Source organism: Octodon degus, unplaced genomic scaffold (assembly GCF_000260255.1).
Source record: "Octodon degus isolate 3935 unplaced genomic scaffold, OctDeg1.0 scaffold00430, whole genome shotgun sequence".
Lineage (NCBI taxonomy): Eukaryota > Metazoa > Chordata > Mammalia > Rodentia > Octodontidae > Octodon > Octodon degus.
In genome coordinates this window covers 115,555-121,968 of record NW_004525006.1, presented here as the reverse complement: position 1 = coordinate 121,968, position 6,414 = coordinate 115,555, and the positions used below count along the sequence as shown (strand labels likewise).

The 6,414-nt window shown below is 37.6% G+C and overlaps 1 protein-coding gene and 2 pseudogenes across 2 annotated transcripts in view; 1 reads left to right on the top strand and 2 right to left on the bottom strand.

Annotated features, from left to right (window-relative positions):
- LOC101582866 (guanylate-binding protein 6-like) overlaps positions 1-6,414 on the top strand; it is a 33,309-nt gene that overhangs the window by 2,527 nt on the left and 24,368 nt on the right. The window lies entirely within an intron of this gene.
- Positions 277-3,127, bottom strand: LOC101583662 (annotated as a pseudogene).
- Positions 4,335-4,822, bottom strand: LOC101583269 (annotated as a pseudogene).

Below are 6,414 nucleotides of genomic sequence, written 5' to 3'. Positions count from 1 at the left end.
TAGTAACTTCTTTTCCAGTGCATTGTGTTGACTCCTCTGACCCAAATAGTCTGACAGATATTATTATCTGATCCGCAGACAGGCATCCTCGACTGCCTTAAACCTTAGTGCTAATATGAATATCAGCAAACTCGATCCCAAACCTATTTTTAATGTAGGAGATATTTTAATTATAATTTATGCATGTTATTTTTTTATTTCTAAACTACTCCAAAGTTTTAATATATACCTGTTTGAGGTTAGCAGTATATTTTTTGCTTAAATATCATAAGGGAATTACCCATTTTTCTCTTGAAAATAGACTCCTCTAGTGGCATATAAGCATGACTGTGCTTCTTGTTGTCTTAAGCTAAATGTGATCCCTGTAGTTTCATCTATTTGCTTTTTGTAGCCTCCCCACGTTAGCCTTGCCATATGGTAAGTCTTCTGTTTGGTAGGCTTTAAAAGTCTTAAAAGTTCTAGTTCAGAAATAGATTTAACAATGCAAGTATGGATTATTTCATTCACTTCTCTCAGGCCATAGAGTTTGTATCCATTTTTCAGCAGCTGTCACAGGCTGATCCCTCTACTACACTCCAAGTGCAGTTTGTGTACATGTGCTATGAAGCTGGCAGTGATGATATTTGAAATGCAGTCCTCTTCACTGTTTAGGGCTTTGTTCTTTGGATAACAATAAAGATTATTTTTAAAAAAACATTAAAAAGATTACTGAGTGTAGTGTGTAAATCAATTTATGGGTGGTGTTAAAGTGCTCCCAGAGTGTGGGCAGCACTGAAATTCAAAACTTCATGCACAGCCTGAGTTTCAGGAAGCAAAAGATATTCTCTTACCAAAGGGTCAATGAAATGCACAACTTTTCTCTGAGTACTACAAACTTGCTTTGCTTCTTACTTGGTCTTCTTAACTCCTTCATTTCCAGTAAGGATTTCTGAAAATGATAGAAGTCTGTCCTCAGAAGCACTTTTGGCTGTGACCCAGAAGCATCCTCTTGTTTGGCATCACCAAGGCTCTGGAACTGGGACAGGAATACCTCATCCTCTTTCTTGTGCTGCTAAGCTGGTTTTCAGAAGAGGAACAGGAAGCCATGAAATAACTCTGAAGAAGAGTCATTAGTTCATATGCATGACTAATACGTACTCCTTTGAATCCCATATACTCTTTTCTAAATGTGTGTAGTAAAACCCTGAATTGTCAACACAGTTGGTATATGTGAAGAGAAGAAGTGAAATAATGAAGACATCTCAAAACCAGGAAGTAATTCATATGATAGATATGTAGATCTTCTAGTAATGATTGTATTTACACCTTCAAAAATCTGCCATTGATCAGTAGTGCAACATGCTATTCTGAAGCTTATTTTTCTGTGTACCTCCTAAATAATGGAATACACTGGATGTTTTCACATGGGTTAACAGAAAAAAGTTTATTCTTCTCTTGGTATCTGGGAGACTGAAGCACAGAATACTTAAGGGCTCAGAATAAAAATTCTTCAATGAGAGAGTTAAAGTCTTACAAAGTTTTGAATTGAGAAATCATGATATCCAAAGATGTTGGTCAGAACTTGTAATGCTTTCTCACTTATTTTAGAGAGAAACTGAGTTGTAACAACTAGCCGGTCAAGGACTGTAGTCAGGTGCTCTCTGCAGGGCAAAAAGACTGGAACAGTTCTATACACAACAGAGATGACACAGCATGAGGAAACAATGGAGAGAAGTTAATAAATGTGGAGATCCCAAAAACCAGTAGTGGTGGAAATTCATGTAGATGTTGACTGTTGATAGCTACAAAGTCTTGATATACTTTTGTGGACCAGCTTTCCATATTCTGTAATATAAGCACAGCAAGAGGAAACTGCCACCGACTAGAAGTGGCAGTTCTCTTTTGCTTGGCATTTTTATATCTGTCTTCTGTGTAACAATCATGCACCAACTGTAAAGCAAGTTCATTGACTGATGTGTCTTTTTCTAAGTGACCTGAATATGTTCCCCTTCTTCAGGTTTTCAATTGACAGAGCAATCCATTAACTGTGAGACCAACTTTTGCAAACATTTTATATCTGGACAATCTTTAGCTTGCAAAGAGACTACATGTGGTGTGATATTATTATGAAGCGCCTCTGTTAGACGTTTGAATATTAAAGCACAATCGGCGACATTCACACAATGAACAAGAGCAGCTGTTGGAATTTTTTAAAGTTTTACTTGACAGGCCCAGTCCCATACATTCTTCTGGAATGTAGAATGAGACTTTTGCAGAAATTTAATCAGACTGTTGAGCAGGTTTTATTTAATTATTCTTGAAGTCAGTTTCGAATTTCATCTGTAGCAATACCAAGTGATCAGTTTAAAATAGAACCTTACTGTCTTCTGACTCATTTTCCCTTTATTAAAGTGTTCCTGCATGGGTATGGAGAGATATATCTCCTTAAAGTTTGGTTTAAACACAAAACAGCCATTGGACACTGAAGAAGTGGCCACAGTCCCAGAAGTTATGAGAATTCTTGATGTACCCCCACAAAATCTTTTTAAAGTACCTTGCTATGCTGCATTTCTTTGCTGAGTGAACAGTTGTAAAAAAAAAGTGCATATATAAAAAGTACATATGTAAAAATACATATATATATGTATATGTATATGTATTTAGTACAGAGTCTACAGGGTCTTACTACACAGATTGGACTCATAGTGATACTCATGTTTTCAGCCTGCCAAGCGCTGGAATTACAGGTGTATGCCAGCATGCCCAGTTTCAATCACCATGTGAGTGTGCCGTGGGGGTGGGGCTGGCACAACATAAATCTGGGTCCCTGCTTCTGCCTAAGTGGGTGCATTAATCCACTAAACTATCTGGCTAGTCCTTTATTTTTGTAATTATGTCTTACATTATGTGTAAATGCAGTACTGACAACAATTATGCAAAATAAACTCTATTGTCTGTATAAACTCTATTGTCAGTGGAAACAAGAAGTCCTGGGAAGATGACTATAGTTTAATTACAATTTGATGTGAGTGGTCCACAGGTTCATTTACTGTAGCTTTGAACTCAGTGATACTGAAATGTGCTGGACTCTTTAAGAGATGGGAGGTGATGAAGATTTGAAGAGGGATTAGTACTTGTTACTAGACATGATCCCAAGAGGTTCCTGAGCTCAAATAAGTTCCCAATCCCATCCAACCCATAGAATATGTGTGCAGGTTTTCAGACTCATGATGGAAAAAATTTCAAGACATATAAGTAAGAGATAGGAAAAAGATTTACTAGGTAAAAATTAGGTAGAAATGTAAGCAAACAGTCAAGAATGGACTAGGAGTGTTCAGAGAAATGAAATGTATTAAAGTTTGGAGCTGGGAATAATTACAAAAGATCTGTAGAATTTGAGATGCTATAGCCTTTGTCTTAGTTTAATGATGGCCCATTCAGAGGAAGATAATGGTCCATATGAAAAATTCCACAAAAATCAACATTTTTAATTGTGCTGGAAAAAGACAAACAAGAACAACAAAATCAAAATCACAAGAAAAAAGAAAACCTAGAAAAACCACATCTCTCATCTCTAAAATGGGAATGAATCTGGTCTCTACAATAAATGTTACAGAAATAAAAAGGATATAAACAGACACCTGTGTCCTAGCCTATTTATCATGAAACAGACAAATTCCTAACTAGCAATTGCAGATCCATCCCCAGACAGTTTATTCTTTTTTCCTACATTTCACTTTCTCTCTCTCTACCCTGCTCCAGATCTTAATGTCTAATTACACATTTAATAAAATGCACAGACTGTTTCAATGTGCATGTCCCATTCCCAAGTTATAGGAAAGATCAAAACTGAAAGTTACTTGTCAGGAAAACTAAAACAGAGACAAATGTAAAGAACTTTAAGCCTCTAATCAGTTATATCTGATTGTATCTGATTCAAAGACCAGGTTCCAAGAGGCCCTTTAGAACAGGACAACATACAACTGCTCAAAATATAACCATTTGTCAAATGTTATATGTGGACCATCTGTGTCACCACCCTTGAAAGAAGAGGAATTATTTCCATTTTGGCTAAACCTGGTCCTATTTCCATGTATTGATATGTTCAGAGATGCCTAGTACTTTCTCTCTCTCTCTCTCTCTCTCTCTCTCTCTCTCTCTCTCTCTCTCTCTTTCTCTCTCTTTCTCTCTCTCTCCATTTTACAAACAACTTTAATATTGAAAAACACTTCCAGAAGCCAAGTCAGATTCAAGGCCATGAAGTTATACAGGGAAGTGCAGAGCCAGATTTCACAGGACAACAGACACTAACCTAGTCACATGTGCTTTCAGCAGGAGATGCAACACTGGTCTCACTAGAAGCTGGACTTTATCATGATGCGCAGGAACCCCTGCTCGTTGACCTCACTGTCTCCATCTTGGTCAGCTTCATCAATCACCTCCTGAAGCTTCTCATCCATCAAATCCTTGCACAGATCCTTGGCCACACATTTCAGATTTCTGAATGATATTGTCTGGGTTTATCAACATTGAAAAGCTTGAAAGCTTTCAGGATTTCTTCCTCGGTGTCTTTCTCAGACATTTTCTGTATCATCATGGTCAGAAAATCACTGAAGTTCATTTTGTCTGTCCTCTCCTTATTAATTTTACTTATCATTTTCTTGATTTCTTCTTTCTTGGGCTCAAAGCCCAGGACTCTCATTGACAACTTTAGTTCCTTTATACCAATGGTCCTACTCCCATCTGCATCAAAGACATCAAAAGCTTCCCAGATTTCCTGTTTCTGCTCTTCAGTCAGCTCTGACTTAGGACCTATCCTCTTTATCTGAGCACCTGATGCCATGTTTACCATTGCAGCTGGACTCCTCATCTCTTTAATTGGCTTTACAGAATGCAAATTGGTCCTGGACCTTTCCTTATCCCTTCACTAGGATTTAAGCAATTCAAATTGGTCATACTACTTTTTCTTATCTCTACAATTGGCTTGAAGCACAAAAATTGGTCCTGCATGGTGCTGACATATAGTCTTTGAAGTAAGGTGACAGGTTAGTTGGATATTCCCAGAAAGTTTGTGTGAGCCAGGATGGGATGGAGAGCCATGCTCAAAGCTGTGGCTGGTTTTGATCCATGAGAGAAAAGAGGCTATGATTTCCCAGGGCATAAATGTTCACACATCAGAACAGAAGCAACAACCCCAGAACATTACGTACTATCTCAAATCATGTTATGTAGACTACTTCTGGACATCACACTCTCCAAGTATAGCAAAGGTAATTTCTTATCACCTACCTAACGGTTCATGAGACTCACATATTTTCCACCATTCCCAATGTCACTCATCTTCAAGTCACCGCAATTTTCATGAATAAAATTCAGGTTTGAACTAGGTTGAGACCCTCTTTGCTGTAAGCCATCATCCTCTCTGGCCTTGGGAACTCCTTGGCTCTCCAAAACTGCAAATATGCCTTAGTGTCCTTATTTTCTTCATGGGTTGCATTGGAAGTAGCAAATTGGAATTAACTCCCTAGAATTCCAATAACTTTTCCATGGGATCACAAATATAAACTTTTCAGACATAGGTGACAACCAAAGGGCTCTCTATACTGATGCACTTACTACACTGGCTTTTACCTGCCTGATGTAAGAAATAAAAGCCCTGAATAAGTATCTATTAATTGAATGCTTCAGAACTCTGGCAGTAGGTTGAACCCTGCACACATTTTAAAGTTTTTTTGAGACTTATGAAATTTACATCAGGAAATATTTGTAGTCTTTGCCATTCCAATCAGTGTTTACTGGGCTTCAATGTCTTCCCAACAAGAGGAAATACAACTTCAACTTTAGATCACACAAAAGGCAAAAGGATACTCTCTCATAGGCATATTTTACTTCTAATAAGAAAGAACATGTATACATAGTTTCACCACACTATTTCATAGTGCATTAGCTATTTTGAGATGAGGAAGCAAGAGCACATGTAAGAAGGAAAAATCCCTTGGTACCCTCCTGTGGCAAGCTGGGGTAACTTCTTTGCCAGTGCTCTGAATTCCCTGCTGTGTGTTTTGTGCTATAGGTGGTATTATCTGCACGGCTGGCCCAGGAAATACAGTGTAACATGCTCACTATGGTTTCAATAGCAGCTTGTCAGCCATCACTTTAAGATCTCCTGAAGTGAGCAGGGGTGCATTACAATGAGTTTAGATTAGCTTCCTTAATAGCTGTACATTTTCCAAAACTGAACTGAAATTTTCTGCTAACCTATATATCCTTCTTTACTCTCCTAGGTTAAAATTCCTATGTTTGCATATAGTTTACACACCTATAATATTCAACAACGGAACTTAAAAAAAATTGGGGTATAACTATGAATGTCCATTTTGTATCTGTGTATTCAAAGTGGTTGCGATAGATATATAGTTGCATTCTCTTAATGAA